General features: G+C 35.3%; 1 pseudogene; it reads left to right on the forward strand.

The window, feature by feature from the left end:
• The first annotated feature begins 1,492 nt into the window (after window positions 1-1,492).
• Window positions 1,493-27,618, forward strand: LOC145095360 (ACT domain-containing protein ACR10-like; annotated as a pseudogene).
• Window positions 27,619-27,911: the final 293 nt, after the last annotated feature.

A 27,911-nucleotide genomic window follows, 5' to 3' on the forward strand; every position in this document is an offset into this window, starting at 1 on the left:
TCCATTGTATTCAAATTTATCACATAGTGGTGGTCTTCTACATTGCCTCTTATCTCCAACGGATGAACCAACACTACTCCCCTCTTGAAATTGATTCAAAATCCATAAGTCACTGGAGAAATCAAGCACGAGACTGTGGTGGATGGTGGTGACCCTAATATCGATAGTTGCTAATGGAAGTGTGGATGATTTCTTGTTTTTAGGAGGTGATAGATGATTGTTAATGGCTAATTGCAGTGTTTGTTGATTGGTTAAGTACGATTTCCATGTGTATGTATGGGGGGTTGGCAAGTGTTCAACGCTGGGGTGGTGGTGGTATAATAGGTGGCCGACAGGGGTTAGATTGGTGGTTGTTGGTGGTGTTTGATAAATGTTGTGGTGGTAGTTTGTCAATGATGAATGTGTTTTTTAGTGGTGGTTTTATGATGCGGTAGTGTTGGAATGGATGGATAAGGGTGATCAATTGTTTTTTGGTAAGGATGGTGGTAGGAAGGTGGTTGATAAAAATAGAATAAGGACGGTGTTTGGTTGTTTGTGTGGTGGGTTGAAGATGCGTCCAAAGAAGCTGAAGAAAGGTGATGAAGATGGTGTTGGTGGTGGCTGGAATGGAGCATAAGGGTAATTTTGTAAGGTTAGTGGTGATAAAGGTTATGGTGGTGGATACAATCTCCAACGGTGCACTACTAGAATATAAGAATTTAATGACACACGATTTATGACACATACTGGCTTATGACACACAAAAGTGTGTGACGTAAATATAATGTCATCTATCCTAAATTTTAAAAGATTTAGGATGCACATTCTTGCATGCCCTAAAATTGAGGTTGTTTTATAAATCTTTTAAGAACGTAAGCGTCTCAACCTTAATATCTAAGAGGGAAATTAAATCCCCAAATTATTTGAAGACCACTCCTTCCTCTACTACACATTATCTCTTCTACATATCCACCTGCTATTCATTCTCTCCCTCCCTTCTCTCTACAAAGCCTAAGTCACTGCCATCAACATCGAACCCTATGATCCGAGAGTTCATAGTATGACTGATGAAATCTGATCACCAGTGACTCCATAATAGTTTTTCTCATGCTCGAACCCTAGCTCTCGCCTCTTACCTTCCTACATCTCCATGGCAACGGAGACTTAGCATAAACTTCCAAAAAAAATATTAAGGTTGGTAGGTGGCTGCTTCCTTGAACTCGGTAGTCAAAGACTGAAAATGACACAACTTTCAACCCTCCCATGGAAAATCCCTCATCGTACCGATACTTTGAATTCTACTCTCCCTCTCACACACACACAAACATACACAAATACACATTGAGTTAGACTCACCAAAACCTTAGTTGAGTTATCATAATCATAACCAGTTACATATCGACCGAATTTTCAAAAACATAATCATCTCCCTCTTCTGCCACCATCACCACCACTTCCTTTCCTTTTTTTCTTCCTTGCACGGAGCTTGCTCCTCCGACGAATTTCACAAGAGATGGGCATACTATACGAAGACGTTGTGATAATCAAGCAAACAGAGAAGGAAGATGAAGTTACTATGATCACAATTACTAGTCTTGATTGTGATCTATGTCACATTCTCCTCTTTTTCAGTTTGAGCATCGTTCGATATTCAAAAAAATTTCAACTTTTTTCTGCTGCTACTTGAATTCTTTGGTATTTATATTTTGGGTGCTTTGATTGTTTTTCGATTTCATCTGAAAGTTCCCAAAACTAAACAAACTTGATTGATGAGTTTTTTTACTTACCTTTGTTTAGTTCTTAGTCCATTAGTCATCGCCGCCACACAGGTTTCAAGTTTCTAGCTTGATTTCGTTGTCGCCGATGCCCTAAGATTCCAGACTGTTAGATTTCTTATTTAATAAATGATAACTAGCAAAGTTTTTGAACTCTAGATTCGTTTTCAACCTTTTATTGTGATTCCATTTTTTATTCCTTTAGTTAAATATTTCTTTTGATCAATATTAAAATATTAGATTATTTAAATATTTTCATCATTTCAATTCGATGAGGATTAGTGTCACACCCGTAAGTTAGGGTTAGATGTTTTAGTCATAGTTATCCGTACGTGTTACAGACTATATAGACCTTTTATCACCAAACGATAAAAAATAGCATTTTTATAAAAGATTATTTAGGATAAATAATCTTGATGAAAGTTGTAGTATATGCAATGATGATTCCGAGGGTATAAATAATGCTCAAATCTTACTTCGCATGAAGAAGTTACGATATTTAGAAGTCTCTAGTTCAACCCTATACGAAAAAGTGTGTTGTAAATATGAATCGGAGATAGGTTGTTTATTAGGCTAAGTAATCTAAATAAAATCCGTATTAATCGTAATTCTAAGAGCGTGAACATAAAGAATGTCTAAATCTGACTTCGTATGAATAAGTTCAAATTTTTTGAAGTTTCTTACAACAGTATGCGACACAGAAATTGAAAGTTCAATTGGTTGGGTGTTAGCCAAAACAATGTAAATGACAGATGAAGATCTCATAAATACCAATCTATCGACATAAAGAACATCGATAATGGAATTCATACGAGGAAGTTAGGAATTTTATACGGTATTTTGTAGTGTAATCTTCATAGATTAGTAAATTTAAAATAGGAATAAATTAGTTGACGGAGTATCAATGAAACTTGAAGTACTCATCGATAGATACGCGTGGATTTAAAGAACATCGAAAATGAAGCTCATATGCGAAATATATGATTTTTAGAAGATTCACGATTTTACCCGGCATAGGCGACGCAGACTAGCCATAATCTGACACGTGTCGACACCTGATTCATCCCTTTCCACCTACACAAAAGAGCGAAGTTCCCATTAGAAAGCACAATGCGCTTTTGGCTCCTGACATCTTATAAATAGCACTCGAACATAACCAATTTCCTCACAACTTTCACTCAATTTCTCTCTAGATCTTCCCACTTCCAAGTCCAAATTTCTTAAGCTTTTGGAGTAATTTAGTGAGGCTCTAGAGCAACAGAGATCCTGAAGAAAAGGAGTATTCAAAGTCAAAGTTCTACGTGCGAACTTTCTAAACTTTTGTTAGAAAACTCAATAAGTTAAGCTACACTTACTACACTTTAAGTATAACTTATATTTATATTCATCGTCGTTATTATGAATTTATAAATAAGATTTATCAGTGATTTCAAGTCATCATACTTGTTGATCTATTTATGGTAGGGATGTCTAGGCTAGATCTAGTGAGGTGTTTAAAATGGAATTTTTAAACAGTATACTCTGTATACCAAACGGATCCTACCTACGATATGATCTTACCTGATTGTTCTTTATTTGATAGATCTTAATGTATTCATTGGAATTGTTGAGGAATCTTGGAATAGTTATAAAACCCGTAAAAATATGAATGAATATTGAAGCATAGTAATATTCGTATTTAGGTTATTTAAAAGAGACAAGCTAATGTGTTAGGCAAGGAGTTGGCCAATCCAAGGACCTACCACCTCAATCAGGTCACTATATAGTTACTTCATGAACATGATTTGATAGAAGTATTATTAAAAAGTATTAAATATGTATTGAAAGTTTATATGTAATTTATATGTTCATTGACTGGATTATGTGTTAGATGTACATTTGATGATATACATCATGTAAACCAGATATGGTTCTAAATGTGTTAAGATGTATATATGATACTATCACATTTTAATAGTAAAAAAGTATTATTACTAAGAAGATAAAATACCTAATACTTTGTACTAAATATATACACTAAAATTAGGATAGGGTTTGCTAAACAGAGTTGGTATTGGAAGTTGATTATAAGTGTTATAGTCTTGCCTAGTGATGAGATAAGACTTATAAATGATGCTTAGTTTTGAGTTATGTTGAAAAGTGTTAGTTATACCCTGCAATGTAAAGATATTACATAGGCAGGAAATTGAGGTTGTGGTATGAGAATCATAAGACCCAGATGAGATGCTTAGTACAATTAAGTTTGGATATTGGTTTGCATCGGAGTAAGTGTATGTGTGAGATGGGAACGAAGAGTAGAACTCTATTTTTGCGATGATATCATGAGCCCTGGGTGGGTTCTGTTGGTGGGTTACACGTTACATCCATGAGTACTATATTAGTATCCACCCTCCTCAATAGCCAATCAGAAATGGAATTCTATATTGGGCAACCGATAGGTGCCTGGATGACCGGTATGTATCATACGAAATTGTGACAAGTCATCTTCCAGAGTAAGATGACGAAGGGTGACCATCGACCATTCTAGACAGTCCGATGAAGCACTAACCAACTCATTACCTGTAGGTGTTGATGAATCATACTATATGGGGTCTTTGGATTGTGAGTTCATCGATGTACTTCATTCCTCGTATTTGTTGTCTTCTTGATCCTCATTAGCTACCAGGGAATCTCCGAAGCAGTATAGTCAACTTTTTGTTTATAGTGATCCATCAGGATAGATCTTAAGATCATTGTATAGGATCATTATGTGAGGATCGGCATGATGGGGTAGATTGTTTTGAGATATATTTATGTTGTTAATAACAGTTGGTTTTGCAGGTTTGAGATATAAGATTTAATATGATTAACTCATTAGGAGACTGAAAACCCTATCTATCTCACCAATTTTCTCAACCTGATCCACTCAGTTTATATTTATCATAAGTAGCAGTGCTAAGAATTTTAAAGGCTTGAATAGGATCTAGAGTGATTGAAGAGAAAACTTGTAATAGTATTCAGTGTCGTTAGGTCTTTATGTTGTAATGCATATTGTGTATCAATTATAACATACTTAAGATTTAACATTTGAGACAATCATTTGTACTCAAAAGATTTTAATATACTGGGATTTTCTACAAATAAAGATATTATGAATTTTAAAGCGTAAAGAAATTTTTTCAGTTATGAAAAATAGTGGATGTCACAATTAGATTATATCATTATAATGCTTCTAAAACATAACTTTGAATAAAATAAATCCTAATTCTAGATTTATGTGTTTGATTATGTTCGGTGTGATGAAAAAATGTATCAACTGATGGAAAATGGTGTTACATAGTGTTTTGGGCGGCCGGAAAACCAAGCACACGGTGGAGTTTATTGAAGAAGATACTAGTTGAAGATTGCCCCTCTTGTTCTTTAGCTAACATTCTCATATATTCTCCACCTGAATTGCTCCCACCAAAGGCTCCAGATGTCTTCCTCCTCAAGTTTTAATGCATGATCGTCAATGCCTCTTACATGGTACTCAATTATCATGAGTTGATCCTTCATGTTTTGTAACATCTCGATGATAAGGTACTTAAAATTTCAACCCTATAGTTTTATTATGTGGCAATTTAGTCCCTAAGTTCAAAAGAGTGTGCAAAGGAGCCCTAATGGCATTGCTATAATTATGGCCTTTGGAGTACACCATGAGTACGTGGTGTATGTTGGGCGTACATCAGTATACGTTAGGCGTACTTGCCAGTTAAGGAAACCATAAATTTTAGGGTGTGTCTCGTAATTAAGCACACATATGGCCTCATTTTACCCACCTAAACTGCCTCTGTCCCACTCATACGTGTTTGTAACCCTAGAACCACCTTGAAAATCCTTTTTAAGCTTAGAAGTGTGTTTTTGGTGCCATAGAAGAAGAAGGTGTTGGGTTTTGAGCATTCTAACACTCCTAAGTGTACATGCAACCCTAAATACCTTGGATCTATGTTTTCTCTATTATACATACAAATATGAACATCCAAGGTATTATCCTAATCTAGCATATAAAATAATGAATATAACAAGATAGAATACATACCTCTTTCATGTAGAAAGTCTTCATGAAGCTTGAGTGCCAAGTGCCCCAAGTGTGACACCTCAAATGGTTCACACAACACCAAATACATTTGGAATAACTTGAGAGAATTCTACACTTCATGAAAATCGGCTAGCCCTCTCTAGATGATACTAGTGGCCGATTTTGTCAAGAATAAGATCTTTATATAGTGTTACAATTAGGGTAAACCCTAATTGTCATGACTTTCCATTTCCTTGGATCCATGGGTTCAAATACACCATGGAGCATCCATGGACCATCCTATGGGTTTTAGCCCAACTTGATTATCCATGGAGCATTAGCCCACTATACAAGTATGGATGATTTACACAATCAACCCATATATTTAATTAGTCTTCTTTTGATCACTTAATTAATCCTAGATTAATTCTTGATCAATACTAATTAAATAATCTTATTATTCTTATTATTAATATACTAGAACTTATAATATATTAATAATCATAAGTGTCTTATTTTTCTCATTATAGTCTATCCAAGTGCATGATGCCATGCAACCCAAATGGACCATGCCGGGTCAGGTCAAGTCTTACCAATTATAGTTATGGACTTAGACATTAATCCAACAGTCTCCCACTTGAATAAGTCTAAAAATAATATTGCGTATGACTTCAGGAACCGACTGGCAATCATAGCTCTCAAAAGCTTCTGTCGAACTCTGACCTTGTCGATGAACTCTGACCTTTGTCAATGACTTGTCCATTAGATAAGGGATCATATATTCCTCCATTCTAGATATCATATGAACTGAGACATGGATTATAATCATTCTCTCTGTCCATTTGTTGTTTCCCGATTTCCGATTTATGATGACTGACTAATTGAACAAATCAAATCAGTCCTGCCCCGGCCGAGCACTTCCATTTGTCATCATCAAATCATCGAGGGGCCCACAGATATCGCTTTTATCCCGAAGGTAAAAGGAATGGATAAACTTTAACTCATATGGCTTGTTCTACTACTTGTTGAATCATACACAAAGACACGTTTTATAGCACCGAGTTACCAAATGCGTTTTCGTGCAATCAATGTACTATCAACTCATAGTAACAACTCATATCTCTAGGTTTGAAGAATATAAGATATTATCGTCTCATGATCACTCGTGATAAAATCCATGAAGTGATTCCAATGATTACGGGTTGAATCCAATACTCAGAACTTATGAGCACTCATGAGTGTTGTAGCCCTTTGTGCAACACCTTAGACCTTTACAAGCCAACCCATGACAGTCTTAATTCATATCTACTTCCAACATATGACCGACTGTGGATGGTTTGAATAACTTAGTCATTCCGGAAGAATAACCTAGTTTATTCTGGAAGTCAAAACATGCAAAGTGAGGCACAATAATAATTGAATCCAATATGGTATTAAAACCTATGAACATAAATAAAACACCTTTTATTTATCACCATATGATTACACATTCTTCATTGTATACTGTTTCAGCTATCAACTTTATTCTTGAATTTAAAACAATAGTCGTCCCATGCTCCAAGCATGTACACTATGTTTTCTAAACACTAGTCATGCCATATACCAAGTATGCATACTATGTTTGTCTATGATCTTCACTTTGTGAACTAGATCAATTGAACATCACTCCAATGATCCTCTTTTCACAGTCCCAAATCCTTACTGCAAATGCAAGAATTCCAAATTCATGTCATTTACTGAAATCTGTTAGATTCTAAACTTATATGCATTGATCTTCTTGTAATGATTATGTACAGAGTCAGAAAGACTTGACAACCGTCATTACAGAGCATTCCAAAGGAGATCAGCTCCTTGGAATCATCCTTCTTGCATTAAGTTTCCTTAATCTTACACAGATTGAAAATTCTAACTTTGAAACATTTCCAGATTCCATTTTTGACTATCACTTCTGAACAAGAGTTGCCTCCTTGCAGATTATGTCAATATGGTCCTTCCAGAATTATCACTATACTTCCAACTATCCTTGAGCAACCAACCTTTGGTAAACCTTAGATTGTCCTCGACAATTGTTTAATCCTTTTAGTCATATCCAGTTCTAAACCTTTTCCCTTCTTAATGCCCCAGGCATTTGGAAAATTTTAGAAAGGATGAATATAGCACATGTAATCGATCCTATATCCGAAGCATTTGGGACACGATTCATGATGTCTCACATAAAGACTAAACCAGTCTTTTGTTATAATATTTCCACTTCTATTTGCCAAGTTCTCATAATTCAGGTTATGAAAAGGGATGCCGTAATCATAATCGAATTTTAGAACGCAAATAATGGACCCATAGACATAATTTCCTTATGTTGAGCCATTCCAACATGAAATTCACATATATATATATATATATATATATATATATATATATATATATATATATATATATATATATATATATATATCCTTGACTAAATGATTAAAACCTCAGGATCTAAGCTTATAGATTTGAGATGAAGTATAATTTCCTCTCCCTTAATTATAGCAAAACAACTTTTTCCCAATTGAAACCTTTTGTTTTCTATAATTAACATTGCTAACTTGCAATACTTATCATAATTATCATGCTCCCACTAACATGATGATTATTAGCATAACACTTATGCTCCCACTAGCTTTGACATGTACTCAGAAATCAGCTGGACTTCTAGAAATCAATACTTCATTGACTTTCTTACCAAAGTTTAGATTTCTGATGCTAGATTGTTTTGATAAAACTTTATCAAAATCATACACCTTCCCTTAGATAGCACACTTGTGTATCTAAACAATTATGAAGAGGGATGCCGTAATCATAATAGTTAGACCTTTTTGCCAATTCTCACAAGTCCAAGTTAGTGTGCCGGTAAACCACACACGCTCCACTAACGACTTTGAGAATTCAAACATCACAATTGCTATCTAGCTAAAATCTACTTAGTGAAAGGGTTTCCTCACCATCATTTTCATGAATCGGAGAGAAACCTTATGACACTTAGATTTAATGGTGTATGTCTTCTTATCCATGTGAATTGTCAAAACCTTATTCACAGGACAAGGGTAATGACAAATCCAATCTCATATGGACTTAACTCAATCTTAACTTCTTGCCACCTGGCAGCTTAAGGGCCTGCCATTGCTTCCAAGTTGTTGTGCAAAAAATTGAGAACTCTAAGAACTCATATGCAAAGCCAACTTTAACTGGAATGGGCACATAATATGTCAACACGAAAGGTTATAAACCTCAAGTCGTGTGCTAGTGAAGAACTTCAGGTTTTACTCTTGATTAGTTCTTTAGACTTTCAAGACCTTTAAGACTCCCACTGTCCTCTTGACCTATAATACTCCCTTGTCAAACATCCAAGAGATAGTGTGGATTCTAACCAAGACAAACACTTCACACAATTGGCCTAAGTTGATCTTTGTTTTATCCAAAACATCACAACTTACCAATTTCAACTGTACAAGAGTAGAAAACTTTTACTCTTACATTTGACAAGTGTTTTAAACCTTCTTTAAGACATGTCACTCAAGTTACAATCTTGGAATATGACTCTAAGACTTGTATTGGAACGAAGTATGACTCATCTTCTTGATTTAACCACTTCAACAATTCAAGTTCCTCTTCTTAGTCATAAGAATGCACTAAGATTTCCTTAGAGAACTAATTGTGCTATGGTTTCTTAATCATTAAGATGATCACAAAACTGATACTAAAGTACTCTCCCATCTTTTCAGATTTGAGAAACTTTTATCCTTCTGCCTAATTTGATTCTTCTTATTCGCTCTGTCATACAATGGAACCTTTTTCCAATGTCTTAGAGTTACACTTAAGCTTGTAAGTATAATCATATTTACTAAGCTTTTGTAAACTATGACGAATAGTTTTATCAATCTTTTGTGGTGGACTTGACCAGTGCACAAGAATGTGTATTTGATCCCTTAGTCGTTTACTTGAATCACACATCCATGTGACCGAGTAATTAGTCTTAATTTTTCCAATACTTGAAAGTTCTCATTCATCATGCGATACAACTTGCATGATTCCAAGTTCCGGTCCAATTGAAACTTGGGTGACGAGAATCTTTCCTTATTTGGTAAATTTAGACATTACCACAAATGAAAGAATCAATTTCATACTTCCACTCTTGCTATTAATGGAATCATATAAGCAACAATTTTTCCTCAAATGCCATTGTAAGGATATTTTAAAATAAATAAAATCTAAAATTTTCTTTTATTTTAAAACTTTGCGGAAAAACTTATCCTTACAATCCATATGAAAACTTGTTGTTATCTATTCCTAATAAATATCTCATAACTCCTAAGAACTAGCTCAAGAATCCGATCTTCAAACTACGCGATAGAAATCCATCTACGCGATCAGATTCAACATATTCTTTTTTTAAGTTCCTTTACTTTTTCTTCGATTCTTAAAAGATCAACATGTGACCCAGTCACATCATGTAATAAGAATCTCAGAATAGAAACTTAGCAGAGTTAGATAGTGGACTTCACCTGGAGTAGAGTCAAACTTATTGACTTTAACACCCTTAGGTAAATTGGCAGCTTCGCAACCAATGCCCCTTCCTTTGGCAATTCAACATATGGACGCTTTGGTAATGGAACATGGGACTATCACAGACCTAGCTTTTCTCTTTACCATTTGGTCAACCCAATTGACTATGGCCGATACCTTTCCACTGGGAAGAGAGAGCTTTACTAGATATCCAATGTCATCATTGTCAATGTCCATAAAGTTTTAGGAAGTTGATCTTATCAAATAGATAAGATCATTAAGGGTCTTTTCATAGTCTGTTTCATAGGTGTTCCAAAAGAACTCACTATGTGACTTAGAAAGTAGTTGAACCACCAACTTTCTCAAGACTTTGACACCCAACTCTCCCGGCTTGTCAATATGTGACTACATCTCCAAGATGTGACCACACCTAGACCTTGCCTTGCCAATGGGGCCTGAGTGACCTTAAACTTTTCAAGAACTTGTGGGTTAGGGAGAATAATTTGAAGAGGTGAAGAAGTATGTTATCCATGGGACATCATCTTCATTAGGAAATCTTGTTTCAAGAGATTTGGGAAGATCATAAATGTCTAAACCAGACATCTTTTGGGAGATATTCAAGATAGTTGATCTTAAAGTCCTTAATATGACACCCAATATGAAATATTAAGGCTAGGACCCAACAAACTATTTTATAACTTAGAAGAGGGATGTCGTAATCCAAGCTATAAAATATTTGAAGGTAGGTGAATGACGATTCACCAATTTCCACCAAGATAAACGAAATGTATTATTAGGTTTTAGTTGGTTTTGAAACTCCTAGATCTTTTGAGATTCATTGAACTGTTCAATGGCATGTTTCAATCTCGAGTGTGCCCTTCAGGTTTTGTGACTGGGATGCCGAGGATCACAAAACAAGGTGTGAAGTAACCATGAAAATTACTTGGTACCCTTAAGTGTTTACCCCTCAATCGATGTGTCGGTTAACCACACACGCTCCATCGATACTATGATAAACATTAAGTTACCCTTTACCTACCTTGTTAAATACGAGTTAGTGTGCCGGTTAACCACACACGCTCCACTAACCGACTTAAACAAAGTGCAAAGTGTAATTTCATGGATTAGCACCTTATTCACATTTTCCTAAGTAACTAAGATTGTGTATTATTAAGAGTTTAGTTACTTAGTATTTATCATTAATACTTTTAATGAAGGGAGAATTCTAGTCCTGTCAAACCCATTCGGCTAACGACCCTCCACCAGTCAACCAAGCGGTGGGTGAGAGTGGACACCCATTAAGTTGCCATTTTATAGGCAACAACCTTATACCCACCTTATAGACCGGCTTCGTGAATGAGGCGTAGTAGCGGTAAGACTGACTTTACTCTTATACATATATATATATATATATATATATTATTAACTTATAATATTATAAAGTATAAGGGTTGAATTTTAACTCTTTAAAATTCTAAGGGCTAACTTGGAATTAAAGTATTCATAAGTGAAAACTTTTCAAATTCCAAAACTTGAGGGCAAGTTTTGAAACAATTCAAAACTAATTAATTCCATGACTTATGTGTTTAAAGTAGTTTTAATCCAAAAACTCTTCAATTTCCATAACTTGAGGACAAGTTATGGAAGACTTTAAACTAATAAAAGAATTAACTTTTCTTTATTTTATAACTTATGGAATTAATTAAGGTTACACACTTTTTATTATTATTATTTAATGAAGAGACTCTTGGTCCTCCATAACTTGAGGACAAGTTATGGAGTCATAAAACCATTTAATTAGAACTAGACTCTTCATTTTTGTAACCTTTGCCAACTATTATGAGTTTTATGAAACTTAAATGTGACTTTTCATATAACTTGAGGACAAGTTACAAAAACACATTTTAGAACCAACTCTTAGATTAATTTGGATTGAAAACAACTATTTCACTCAACTTTCTATTAATCTAAGCAACTCATAAGAACAAGATAATTCAAATCAAACTTTTTCATGTAATTAGTCTAAACCTTAAACTAATACAAAACATGAATCTATTGACAATTATCTTTGAAATTGTATTAGCATGAACATTACCACATCAAAAATAAGTTTATAAGTCAAAAAAACATATTAAGGGTAATGTTCCTAGTCCAATTCCAGCCAAAAAAGTCGAATTTATGGTGTCTGGGGTTCCAACTCGTCGAGTGCACGAACCAACTCGACGAGTTGGATGCTTTTTGCCTTGGACTCGGCGAGTCTGCTGGGCAGAAAGCATCAAAACTCGATTTTCCAGCTTCTTTTGCAAGTATAACAAGAAAACAAGCCTAGGCTCTGATACCACTGTTGCGTTTTGAGCATTCTAACACTCCTAAGTGTACATGCAACCCTAAATACCTTGGATCTATGTTTTCTCTATTATACATACAAATATGAACATCCAAGGTATTATCCTAATCTAGCATATAAAATAATGGATATAACAAGATAGAATACATACCTCTTTCATGTAGAAAGTCTTCATGAAGCTTGAGTGCCAAGTGCCCCAAGTGTGACACCTCAAATGGTTTACACAACACCAAATACAATTGGAATAACTTGAGAGAATTCTACACTTCATGAAAATCGGCTAGCCCTCTCTAGATGATACTAGTGGCCGATTTTGTCTAGAATAAGATCTTTATATAGTGTTACAATTAGGGTAAACCCTAATTGTCATGACTTTCCATTTCCTTGGATCCATGGGTTCAAATACACCATGGAGCATCCATGGACCATCCTATGGATTTTAGCCCAACTTGATTATCCATGGAGCATTAGCCCACTATACAAGTATGGATGATTTACACAATCAACCCATATATTTAATTAGTCTACTTTTGATCACTTAATTAATCCTAGATTAATTCTTGATCAATACTAATTAAATAATCTTATTATTCTTATTATTAATATACTAGAACTTATAATATATTAATAACCATAAGTGTCTTATTTTTCTCATTATAGTCTATCCAAGTGCATGATGCCATGCAACCCAAATGGACCATGTTGGGTCGGGTCAAGTCTTACCAATTATAGTTATGGACTTAGACATTAATCCAACAGAAGGAAGGAAGCCAAGCTCATCTTGAAGGAGTGGAACACTTGGATTTGGATTTCTACTTCATTTGCAACCATTCTAAGGTAAAAAGCTTGCAACTTTATCCCTCTAGCTCATAGATCTAGTTTTTGGTGTATTTATGGAGCTTTTTGGTCCCAAAATGTTAGATTTTGAATATGGCATGTTCTTGATCTTTGAGTTGTCCTTTCAGACCCTAGGAGGGTTCTTAAGTCATAAAAATGGGTTCCAAGTGGTTAGTTTTGTTCGATTAATGTCTAAGTCCAAAACTATAATTGATAAGACTTGACCCGACCCGGCATGGTCCATTTGGGTTGCATGGCATCATGCATTTGGATAGACTATAATGAGAGAAATAACACTTAAGGTTTATTAATATATTATAAGTTCTAATATATTAATAAGATTATTTAATTAGTATTGATCAAGACTTAATCTAGGATTAATTAAGTGATCAAAAGAAGACTAATTAAATATATGGGTTGATTGTGTAAATCATCCATACTTGTATAGTGGGCTAAGACTCCATGGATTATCAAGTTGGGCTAAAACCCATAAGATGCTCCATGGATGCTCCATGGTGTATTTGAACTCATGGATCCAAGGAAATGGAAAGCCATGAAAATTAGGGTTTACCCTAATTGTCACTAACTATATAAGCATCTTATTGTTGACAAAATCGACCACTATGTGTGATAGAAAGGGCTAGCCGATTTTCATGAAGTGTGATTTTCTCTCAAGTCATTCCATGTGTATTTGGTGTTGTGTGAACCATTTGAGGTGTCACAATTGGAGCACTAGGCACTCAAGCTTCATGAAGACATTCTACATCAAAGAGCTATGTTATTCTAACTTGATATATTCATATGAATCAATGTTATTATGCTAGTTAGGATGAATACCTTGGAAAGTTCATTTTTGCATGTATAACAGAGAAAACATAGATCCAAGGTATTTAGGGTTGCATGTACACTTAGGAGTGTTAGAATGCTCAAAACCCATCAGTGGTATCAGAGCCTAGGCTTGTTTTCTTATTATACTTGCAAAATTGGCTTAAAAATCGAATTTTGATGTTGTCTGCTCAGCAGACTCGCCGAGTCCACTGATGGACTCATCGAGTCCAAGGAAAAAAACATCCAACTCGCCGAGTTGGTTCGTGCACTCGACGAGTTGGACCCCCAGACAGCATATATTTGATTGTTTTGGCTAGAATTGGACTAGGAACATTACCTTAAGATGTTTTTGGACTTATAAACTTGTTTTTGATGTGGTAATGTTCATGCTAATCCAATTTCAAAGATAATTGTCAATAGATTCATGCTTTGTATTAGTTTAAGGTTTAGACTAATTACATGAAAAAGTTTGATTTGAATTATCTTGTTCTTATGAGTTGGATAGATTAATAGAAAAGTTAATTGATTATGTGTTTTCAATCCATTTTAATCTAAGTGTTGATTCTAAAATGTGTTTTTGTAACTTGTCCTCAAGTTATATGAAAAGTCACATTTAAGTTTCATAAAACTCATAAAAGTTGGAAATGGTTACAAAAATTGAAGAGTCTTGTCCTCAAGTTATGGAGGTTCAAGAGTCACGTCATTAGGTAATAAAATGTGTAACCTTAATTAATTCCATAAGTTACAAAATAAAGAAAAGTTACATTCTTTTATTAGTTTAAAGTCTTACATAACTTGTCCTCAAGTTTTGGAACTTGAAGAGTCTTTTAATTAAAACTACTTTAAACACATAAGTTATGGAATTAATTAGTTTTGAAGAGTTTCAAAACTTGCCCTCAAGTTTTGGAATTTGAAAAGTGTTCACTTATGAATACTTTAATTCCAAGTTAGCCCTTAGAATTTTAAAAGCTAAAATTCAACCCTTATACTTTATAATATTATAAGTTAATAATATTTATATATATGTATAAGAGTAAAGTCAGTCTTACCGTTAGTTGGCCTCATTCACGAAGCCCGTCTATAAGGGGGTATAAGGTTACTGCCTATAAAATGGTAGTTTAATGGGTGTCCACTCTCACCCACCGCTTCCTTGACTGGTGGAGGGTCGTTAGCCGAACAGGTATGACAAGGACTAGAATTCTCCCTTCATAAAAATTATTAATGATAAATACTAAGTAATTAAACCTTTTATAAATACCCAATCTTAGTTACTTATGAAAATGTGAATAAGGTACTAATCCATGAAATTACACTTTGTACTTTGTTTAAGTCGTTAGTGGAGCGTGTGTGGTTAACCGGCACACTAACCTGGACTTAACAAGGTAGGCAAAGGATAACTTAATGTTTATCATAGTATCGATCGAGCGTGTGTGGTTAACCGGCACATCGATTGAGGGGTAAACACTTAAGGGTACCAAGTATATTTGCATGGTTATTCACACCTTGTTTTGTGATCCTCGGCATCCCAGTCACAAAACCTGAAGGGCACACTCGAGATTGAAACATGCCATTGAACAGTTCAATGAATCTTAAAAGAATATAAGAGTTTCAAAACCAATTAAAACCTAATAATACATTTCGTTTATCTTGGTGGAAATTGGTGAATCGTCATTCACCTACCTTCAAATATTTTATAGCTTGGATTACGGCATCCCTCTTCCAAGTTATAAAAGTATTGTGTTGGGTCCTAGCCTTAATATTTCATATTGGGTGTTATATTAAGGACTTTAAATCAACTATATTGAATATCTCCCAAAAGATGATCTTCCCAAATCTCTTGAAACAAGTTTTCCTAAAATGAAGATGATGTCCCATGGAAATCATACTTCTTTCACCTCCTCCAATTATTCTCCCTAACCCACAAGTTCTTGAAAAGTTTAAGGTCACTCAACCCCTATTGGCAAACAGAGGTCTATGTGTGATCACGTCTTGGAGATGTAGTCACGTATTGACAAGCCGTGAGAGTTGGGTGTCAAAGTCTTGAGAAAGTTGGTGGCTTAACTACTTTCTAACTCACGTAGTGAGTTCCTTTGGGACTCCTATGAAACAAACTATGACAAGACCCTTAATGATCTTATCTATTTGCTAAGATCAACTTCCTAAAACTTTATGGACATTGACAATGATGACATTGGATATCCAGTAAAGCTCTCTATTCCCAATGGAAAGGGATCGGCCATAGTCAACTTGGTTGACCAAATGGTAATGAGAGAGGCTAAGTCTGAGATAGTCCCATTATCAAGGGTCCATTGCCAAAGAAAGGGGCATTGGTTGTGAAGCTGCCAAATTTATCTAAGGATGTTAAAGTCAATAAGTTTGACTCTACTTCAGGTAAAGTCCACTATCTAACTCCGCTAAGTTTCTATTCTGAGATTTTTGATATATGATGTGACTGGGTCAAATCTTGATGTTTTAAGAATCAAATAAAAAGTGAAGAAACTTAAAGAAAGAATATGTTGAATCTGATGGCGTAGATGGATTTCTAGTGCATAGTTTGAAGATCGGATTCTTGAGCTACTTCTTAGGAGTTATGATATTTTGCTTAGGAATAGATAACACCAAGTTTTCATATGGATTGTAAGGATGAGTTTTTCCTCAAAGTTTTAAAATAAAAGGTAAATCTTTTGATTTTATTTATTTTAAAATATCCTTACAATGGCATTTGTGAAAAACTGTGTTGCTTATAAGATTCCATTAAGAGCAAGAGTGGAAATATGAATTTGATTCTTTCATTTGTGGTAGTGTCTAAATTTACCAAATAAGGAAAGATTCTCATCACGCAAGTTTCAATTGGACCGAAACTTGGAATCATGTAATTTGTATAGCATGATGAATGAGAACCTTCAAGAATTGGAAAAATTAAGACTAACTACTTGTTCATATGGATGTGTGACTCTAGTAACGGACTAAGGGATCGAGTACACATTCTTGTGCACTGAGTAAGTCCACCACAAAAGATCGATAAGACTATTTGTCATGATTTACTAAAGTTTAGTAAATATGGTTATACTTACAGGCTTAAGTATAATTCTGAAGCATTGGAAAAAAATTTCAGTGTATGGCAGAACGAATGAGAAGAATCAAATTAGGCAGAAGGATAAAAGTTTCTCAAATCTAAAAAGATGGGAGAGTACTTTAGTATCATGTTATATAATCATCTTAATGATTTAGAGACCTTATCACAATTCATCCTCTATGTGCATTCTGGTAGCTAAGAAGAGGAGTTATGAATTGTTGAAGTGGTTAAATCAAGAAGATGAGTCATATTTCATTCCAAAACAATTCTTAGAATCATACTCCAAGATTGTAACTTGATTGACATGTCTTAAAGAAGGTTTAAAAACACTTGTCAAATGTAAAAGTAAAAGTTTTCTACTCTTGTACATTTGAAATTGGTAAGTTGTGATGTTTTGGATAAAACAAAGACCAACTAAGGCCAATTGTGTGAAGTGTTTGTCTTGATTAGAATCCACACTATCTCTTGAATATTTGACAAGAGAGTCTTATATATCAAGAGGACAGTGGGAGTCTTAAAGATCTTGAAAGTCTCAAGAACTAATCAAGAATAAAACCTGAAGTTCTTCACTAGCACACGACTTGAGGTTTATAACCTATCGTGTTGACATATTATGTGCCCATTCCAATTAAAGTTGGCTTTGCATATGAGTTCTTAGAGTTCTCAATTGGTTGCACAACAACTTGGAAGCAATGGCAGGCCCTTGAGCTGCCAGATGGCAAGAAATTAAGATTAAGTTCAGTCCATATGAGTTTGGATTTGTCATTATCCTTGTCTTGTGACTATGGTTTTGACAATTCACATGGATAAGAACACATACACCATTAAATTTAAGTGTCATAAGGTTTCTCTCCGATTCATGAAAATGATGGTGAGGAAACACTTTCACTAAGTAGATTTTAGCTAGGTAGCAAGTGTGATATTTGCATTCTCAAAGTCGTTAGTGGAGCATGTGTGGTTAACCGGCACACTAACATGGACTTGTGATAAGTGGTAAAGGTCTAAACATTCGAGACTATGATTACGGCATCCCTTTTCATAGTTCTTAAAATTGTTTAGACACACCTGTGAGCTATCTAAGATAAGGTGTATGATATTGATAAAGTTTTATCAAAGCAATCTAGTATCAGAAATCTGAACTTTGGTAAGAAAAGTCAATAAAGTATTGTTTTTCTAGAAGTTCAGTTGATTTCTGAGTACATGTCAAAGCTAGTGGGAGCATAAGTGTTATGCTAATAATCATCATGTTAGTGGGAGCATGATAATTATGATAAAGGTTGCAAGTTAGCAATGTTAATTATAGAAAACAAAAGGCTTCAAATGGGAAAATGTTGTTTTGCCATAATTAAGGGAGAGGAAATTATACTTCATTTCAATTCTAAAAGCTTAAATTGAGATTTTAATCAAATTTAGTCAAGAATATATATGAATTTCATGTTGGAATGGTTCAACATAAGGAAATTCTATATATGGGTCCATTATTTGCGTTCTAAAATTCGATTATGATTACGGCATCCCTTTTCATAATATGAATTATGAGAACTTGGCAAATTGAAATAGAAATATTATAGCAAAAGACTGGTTTAGTCTTTATGTGAGACATCATGAATCGTGTCCCATATGCTTCGGATATAGGATCGATTACATGTGCTATCTTCATCTTTTCTAAAATTTTCCAAATGCATGGGGCATTAAGAAGGGAAAAGGTCTAGAATTGGAAAAGACTAAAAGGATTAAGCAATTGTTGAGGACAATCTAAGGTTTACCAAAGATTGGTTGCTCAGGGATAGTTGGAAGTATAGTGTTAATGGTTGGAAGGACCATATTGATATATTCTGAAAAGAGGCAACTCTGTTTCAGAAGTGATAGTCAAAAGGGGAATTTGGAAATGTTTCAAAGTTAGAAATTGTTCAATTTGTGTAAGATTAGAAAAACTTAATGCAAGAAGGATGTTTCCAAGGAGTTGATATACTTTGGAATTCTCTGTAATGTTTTTTTGTCAAGTCCTTGTGACTTTGTGCATAATCATTACAAGAGGATCAATGCATATAAGTTTAGAATCTAACAGATTTCGGTAAATGATAGGATTTGGAATTCTAACATTTTCGATAAGGATTTGGGAGTGTGAAAAAAGAATCGTTGAAGTTATGTTCAGTCAATCTAGTTCACAAAGTAAAGATCATAGACAAACATAGTATGCATACTTGGTGTATGGCATGACTAGTGTTTAGAAAACATAGTGTACATGCTTGGGGCATGGGATAACTATTGTTTTAATTCAAGAATAAAGTTGATAGCTAAAACAGTATACAATGAATAATGTGTAATCATATGGTGATAAATAAAAGGTGTTTTATTTATATTCATAAGTTCTGAGAACATATTGGATTCAATTATTCTTGTATTTCATTTTGCATGTTTTGACTTCCAGAATAACTAGGCCGTTCTTCCTGAATAACTAAGTTATTCAAACCATCCACAGTCGGTCATATGTTGGAAGTAGATATGAATCAAGATTGTCATGGGTTGGGCTTGTAGAGGTCTAAGATGTTGGACAAGGTGGTGCTACAACACTCATGACTACTCATAAGTTATGAGTATTGGATTCAACCCGCGCTCATTGGAATCACTTCATGGATTTTATCACGAGTGATCATGAGATGATAATATCTTATATTCTTCAAACCTAGAGATATGAGTTGTTACTATGAGTTGGTTATACATTGATTGCACGAAAACACATTGGTAACTCGATGTTATAAAGTGTGCCTTTGTGTATGATTCAACAAGTAGTAGAACAAGCCATATGAGTCGAAGTTTATCCATTGATGATTTGGTTATGGAAACTGTAAGTGCTCGGCCGGGCCTAGACTGATTTGATTTGTTCAATTAGTCAGTCATCATAAATCGGAAATCGGGAAACAACAAATGGACAGAGAGAATGATTATAATCCAAGTCTCAGTCTGTATGATATCTAGAATGGAGGAATGTATGATCCCTTATCTAATGGACAAGTCATTCACAAAGGCCATAGATCATCGGCAAGGTCAAAGTTCGACAGAAACTTTTGAGAGCTAGGATTGCCAGTTGGTTCTTGAAGTCATACTTGCAATAATAGTTTTAGACTTATCAAAGTGGGAGACTGTTGGATTAATGTCTAAGTCCAAAACTATAATTGGTAAGACTTGACCCAACCCGGCATGGTCCATTTGGGTTGCATGGCATCATGCATTTGGATAGACTATAATGAGAGAAATAACACTTAAGGTTTATTAATATATTATAAGTTCTGATATATTAATAAGATTATTTAATTAGAATTGATCAAGAATTAATCTAGGATTAATTAAGTGATCAAAAGAAGACTAATTAAATATATGGGTTGATTGTGTAAATCATCCATACTTGTATAGTGGGCTAAGACTCCATGGATTATCAAGTTGGGCTAAAACCCATAAGATGCTCCATGGATGCTCCATGGTGTATTTGAACCCATAGATCCAAGGAAATGGAAATCCATGACAATTAGGGTTTACACTAATTGTCACTAACTATATAAGCATCTTATTGTTGACAAAATCGGTCACTATGTGTGATAGAAAGGGCTAACCGATTTTCATGAAGTGTGATTTTCTCTCAAGTCATTCCATGTGTATTTGGTGTTGTGTGAACCATTTGAGGTGTCACACTTGGGGCACTAGGCACTCAAGCTTCATGAAGACATTCTGCATCAAAGAGGTATGTAATTCTAACCTGATATATTCATATGAATCAATGTTATTATTCTAGTTAGGATGAATACCTTGGAAAGTTCTTTTTTGCATGTATAATAGAGAAAACATAGATCCAAGGTATTTAGGGTTGCATGTACACTTAGGAGTGTTAGAATGCTCAAAACCCATCAAGTTTTGCTTCATGCATCTTGTAGAATGTCTTAATGGAATAAGACCTTGTGTTAAGCACTTATTGGACATGCTAGGTCATAAAGTTTGAGACTTTATGACTCATGAGAGTATTTTAGCCATGGATATGAAGTTTAGACATACGAGCTTAAGCCATTAAGCTCTTAATGGAATTTTTGCAGTTGCAAGGGCACAACCCGCATACTCAGAGTACGCCCTGCATTCAAGGTCAATCACCCCGATGGTGGTCAACCTGCGAGGCTTCATGTACGCCAGTGTACCTCTGGAGTATGCCCCACGTACACACCCTCAGTTGTCACGGTCGAGTTGAATCGGTTGGGTTGACTCGGTTAGGCTAACTCAGTTGACCTAATTGGTTTGTCCAAGTTTGACCTTGAGGGTATTTTGGGTATTTTGGGATTTTGATGGAAATTGGTCATCTGTTGGGAATAGGTGTCAGTTAGAGAGCTGAGATTCGGAGTCAAGACAGCATCAAGCTTTTGTTCAGTTTGCGAGGTGAGTTTTCCTCACTGTACTTTTGGGTCGAAAACGCCAAGGTCGGCCTATTGGGTTGTTATCCTGGTTTATTGCATGTTGGTATGATGTAGTGATGTGTTAGATCTGTATGTATCCTAGTATATAGTATGTTTCTATGCTTAGTTGTCTATAAGATCTGTCTAATTGTCTGTTGACTGGTTATATGTTATGTATATGTCAACATGGTTTATGTGTGGTTGGATTGAGGCGGACCAGTGTAGACTGAAGGCCAAGAGACCCAGGACGTCCTGGATAGACTGCAGGCCCGAGAGGAGTACTATGAAGGTCGAAGGCCCACAGAACATTCCAGATAGGCTGAAGGCCCAGTGAGTCGTACCAGTCATGCTAAAGGTTATGTGAGTTGTGACAACCCAAGTTGTTCCGTTACATTTCCCCGTTACTGTTAACGGAATATTCCACTATATAAAAGTTCCGTTAATTAGAGGGCATCAATTTAATAAACATTCCATTTGATTACCTTTAGCATGCCGTTAAGTCGTGATGAAAGGAGATAAAAACACAGGACACACATTTCCATTTATTGGGAAAATGTCAAGTTTTATTATTACGACCACTAAATCGGGTGCGACCAAAAGCACCGTTTAACGGCAGTATCGGGTAAAATTCCACTGAGCCCCGACTGTGAAACCTATATAAGGGTGAGTGGAGTCCATTGGAGACTTTTTACACTCTCTCTCTCTAAACTCTCTCTCTAGACCCGTTTTCGCCCCGAATTCGTAACCAAACGCTTCCAAATTGTAAGTCCACTTACCCTAGCGTATTCTAAACGTATTGATTTATGTTTATAGCCCAAAAATCATCCAAGAAGGCATGGTATCAGGAGTTTATGGCCCAGGAACATTCTAGGGCCGTAAACCCCTAAAATGGTGCCAAACATGCCTCTAAACTTGTCCATAAGCTTGGAAATAATTAGGGGATATATCCTAGGGGTGTTTAAACACTAAAATGCATGGATTTAGGACACAAACAAGAGTTTACGGCCCAAGCACAAGCTTAGGCCGTAAACTCCTCAAAAATCATGTCAAAATGTCCCAAAAACACTCCCAAACTCATCCTAGGGCTCATCACATAATTTAGGGACTTATTCTCTTGAGTTTAAACCATTGGAACTCTCCAAAATGATTTAAAGAAAGGAGTTTACGGCCCAGACAATGGTCAAGGCCGTAAACACCCTAAATCATGCCCAAAAGTTAGTTTTTGCCCCCCAAATGACCATAGGCTATTTCTATAAAATGCTAGGAAGGATTTAAGGGCTTAAACACAAGGAAAATGAGGGATTTCTTGGAGTTTACGACCCAAGCATTATCTAGGCCGTAAACTCCCCAAAACCCCCTCAAATGTTGGTTTTAATCACCCAAAATAGCATCAAACTTCATAAGGAAATTCTAGGAAGGCAATAGGGGCTTAAAACTTCACTAAACTCAAATATTGAGAGTTTACGGCCGTAAACTCCTATAAAGTACCCTTAGAGGCCTCAATTCCACTCATGCCTTTTGGGAAAAGTGCTTAGAATAAATCAAGGAACAAGCTAGAAGCATCAAACACCAAGGATTATGACCTTGGGAGTTTACGGCCGTAAACTCCCTTAGGTTGGGCCGTAAACTCCAATATTGGTCCATGTTAATGCTTTAAATCCATTTACACACTTGATATTCGAGTTTAGCAAAGTTCCACAACTGATAAGAGACCCTTAGCACCCTTAAACGCTACCCGGGACCCCAAACACTCAACCAAAAGTGTTTTCCACTCCTTTGAATGGGTATAATTGTTTAATTAGTATATTATATGCTAATTGTATGTGAAAATATGTTATCATATGTTAAAATAGGTCCTTGTGTGTGTTCAAGTCCTTGCGTGACCCCCGAACGCCCAAACGGCACTTCCGTCGGACCTACTTACACCAGGTGAGTTCATACCCCTGAATGAACCTTTTAAATGCTTTTAAATGTTTTATAGGGGGGATTACAAGTTAGACATGCCAGTTATCATATCAATCACATGTGATTGATAACCCGCATGCACAAGATTTTCCCACTGTACACTGTTTTACCGAGTAGGACACTGTAAATGGCTTTCAAAAAGGGTTTTTAAATTGTTCAAGTTCTTACTTTTATAGCTTATCAAAGATTCATTTTCAAACTGATTTATAAAAGATTCCCAAAGATTTCTAAAGGTTTTCACACCTATTTTATCAAAGAATACAAATGCGATTTTCCTGAGTAATAAAGTTTTCAAAGGTTTTCATGAATACTTTTAATTGTTAATTACTGCTGCTTCGCTTATACTTATTTTATACTCCTACTCTGTAATGCTTTCGCTTATACCTGAAGTCACTTATACCTAATGACGCTTATACTTATTCACACTCTTACTTAGTAATACGAGTCTACTTCGCTTATACTTGAGATCGACTTTACTTCACTTATACTTGATACGCTCTTACTTCACTTGTGGTCATCTCCACTTCGCGATGCGCTTATACTTATCCGACACTTATACTTCACTTGCGACCGCTCTTACTTCACTTGTTAGACACTCCTACTTCACGAGAATCACTTTTACTTGATACCCACTCAAGCATAGTTAGATGTATGTCTGTGCTGGTGTAGATGCATATAAATAATGGTTGAAGGACTTAGGAAGGTTTGTCCGCCCTATTTCCTTTTCTTCATTGAGATGTGGTCTGGTGGGATCGGATGTCCATCCGAAGGTCGTTTGATTCATTAGTTATATACTATGTATACAAGCTTAGACATACGGGTTATTTCGGTCAATTCAGTTAAGAGTCTCTTCCTCTATTTTATACTTTCATTAGAAACCCACTACTGGGAAGTCTCTACCTCTAGTTCAGTACTTTCATTAGAAACCCACTATTTGGGATGCATCTTCAGGACACGGCCTTCTCTGTCGTCTTGTTGGTAACCAGAGTCTCCTGTAGGGAGAGTGGACATTGTGTGTATAGATCTATACGGGATTGACACCCCCGCACCCTGACTGCTAGCTACAGTCCACGGCGCACCAAGCCAAGGGGTGACAAATGTCACATTATATAGATGCTTGTAGGGCGTCTGGAACTCTAGTCAGTATGGTTACGAGTATCCTGGGTTACCTTATAATTCATGGCTTTAAGGTAACGGTATTTCGTCAGCAATTTATACTGTATGCTGATGTCACTTTTCAGAGTCACACTGTTTTGACCTTGCTAGCTGTATCTTTCATTTGATATTGTTTGGGGTCTATAGTCTCTGTTTCGACCTTGCTAGTTGTATCTTTCATTTGATACTGTCTAGGGTCTATAGTCTCTATTTCGACCTTGCTAGCTGTATCTTTCATTTGATACTGTATGGGGTCTATAGTCTCTGTTTCGACCTTGCTAGCTGTATCTTTCATTTGATAATGTCTGGGGTCTGTAGTCTTTGTTTTGACCTTGCGAGAGATACTTTTCATTTGGTATCGTCTTCGGTCTATATTCACTGTTTTAGACCTTACCAACTGTATCTTTCATTTGGTACCTTCTGGGGTCTATGTCTCCCCTTTGTTAGACTGAACCAGGCGTGTCGTCAGTTCCATACCCTCCTAGAGTCTATGATTCTTTGCCTTAGTCAGCAGTCCTCACTGCTGAGGCATATGTTATTCCCTGATGTCTCTTGCTTTCTTTAATAATCAAATTCAGTATTTTAATAATAACAGCAATTAGGGGAAAACTACCTTTGACCACATTACACTGAACAGTCTTGGTAGAAGGCTGCTTTATTTAAAGAAAATATAGGATTTTCTGGAAAGAACACTGATGCACTGAAAACACTTAAACTACTACTTATTAAAGTTATTTGACTAAATGACACTAAATACTTATGAACTCACCAGCATTTGTAAAAATGCTGATACTCGCTTTTCAAATAACTTGTAATCTCAGGTCAGCAATTAGACAGGTACATCCGCTGGAGCTGCTGATGAAGATGGCTTAAGTACCTTGCTACACTTTATATATTTTTCTTGTATTACTTTGATATTATGTAATGTAACCATGTAAAATTATTACTATTAATGCAATGTTTTGTTGTACTTTGATTACTATATGCATGTGTTGTGATACTTGACATGACGTCATCCACCCCAGAACGTTTCCGTCGTTCCGGTTTTGGGGTGTGACATGAGCGTACCAGATAAATTGTAGACAGGTGGGGCGTTCCAGTCAGGTTGAAGGCTCTGTATGCATGTTGTCTCTATTATGCTTATGTTATGTGTTGGTACTTTGGGGGATCTCACTAAGCGTTGGCTTACAATTTTGCGTTATGTTTCAGGTACTTCAGATGATCCTGGGAAGGCGAAGGCATGACCGTACACATCCTCATGTTTTTTGACTTATGATTTTTTGAGACTCTGATGTTGAACTTGTTTTGAAAACTTTGATTGTAAACAATTTGCGAAATTGGTTGGTTTTAAAAAGTTTAAATTTATCATGATTTTTATGGATGTTACATGTTTGTTGATAATTTTGGTTGTTATATGAAATAAATATTTGAAATAAATGTAACACACATTGTTTGTGATCATGAATTGAGCATTCAAAGAATTACAGTATCCACCGCCCTAGATAGGATGGTGATGGACTTGTTCTTCATCAATGATACAAGGTTCATAACATTTTAATCTTTTCCACTTTAAAGCAAGTTAAATTAAATAAATTACCCCTTTTTGTTGTGATATCAGGGGAGTTGTGCATACATCAAAGAGAAAAGAGGATACATATGATCATTTAAAAGTTGTGGTAGGGGAAAAGATGGTGAGATGTGATATAGAAATGGTGGGCCCCAAAATCACTATGTGTTTCATTAAACATGGATAACTCTCTAAGGCCTGCTCGTACACTAATCCTAATTGTTTTTCGTGATTACAAAGGTATGATTCTAAATCATATCTTTGTATCACTTCTTATATATTTTACAATTCTAGAATTACCAAAATCAAATGTCGGGTTGAAAAAACAAAGATTATGGGTATGACTTGATTCAGATGTGTGATGCGGTGGCAGTGGCAGGGCCACCGAATAGTGCACTTATCATTCTAATGATTCATTTAAATGGTATATGGTGCAATTCTAGGTAGCTTATTATTATTTTATTAACATTATGTTAAATTAACACAATGGAAGGTGAATGAGGAAATGCAAGGTCAAAACTTTTGATTTTTGAGATCAAATCTTGAATGATCAAACCATAACATAAGGACTATATGTTTTCTTCTTTGTGTACAGAATGGTGAGTTTCATGAAGATGGTGGAGTTACTCCAAGAGCTGTTGAGAAAAATTTTGACATGGTTGGGTCCAAAAATATAGAACAAGCTGTGTAAACTGGATTTGAAGCCAAAATGCAAGTAATTTTGTCTGAACTACAAAACCACTAAAAATTTGATTCATCTTACTTGCATTGCAAATAGCAAAGACTAATCAATGTAATACAACATTGAAGAGAGTGGTAGAGTCTATTTTCAATGGTGATTCTCATGTACCTTTCAGAGATAGCAAGTTAACCATGCTTTTGCAGGTAAATGTTAACACTTTACATATATCTTAAGTTATTAGCTATCTATATATTATATGTATGTAATATGAACTTATTTCTAAAAAAGATGTGCATATAACTATAAAAGGATATGCAATTTCATGAGATGGATGCATCTTCAAGTGGTGAAGTTGCAAGGCTTAAAGCTGTCATGGAGACTATGAAATGAGAACTTACTCACATATTCCTTTTAATGTTGTGTTTTGTTTTTCTATAATAAATTTTAGGCAATACTAGCAATTCATTAAATTTATTTACTGCTGGAATGATCATTTGTATTTGACATTATATTTTGTGCAATGAATTACTTTTATTGTGTATGGTATTTTATTTTATATTATAATGTTTTAGTGTTTTATTTAATTTGAAAATTCGTAAATCTATTAAAAATATATATTTTGTTATAACACTTAAAATTATGACAAGCAAAAATGTGTTTCAACTTTTTTCTTTATAACATGG

The sequence above is a fragment of the Lactuca serriola genome, chromosome 3 (genome assembly GCF_051521515.1).
Source record: "Lactuca serriola cultivar US96UC23 chromosome 3, Lser_US96UC23_V15, whole genome shotgun sequence".
NCBI lineage: Eukaryota > Viridiplantae > Streptophyta > Magnoliopsida > Asterales > Asteraceae > Lactuca > Lactuca serriola.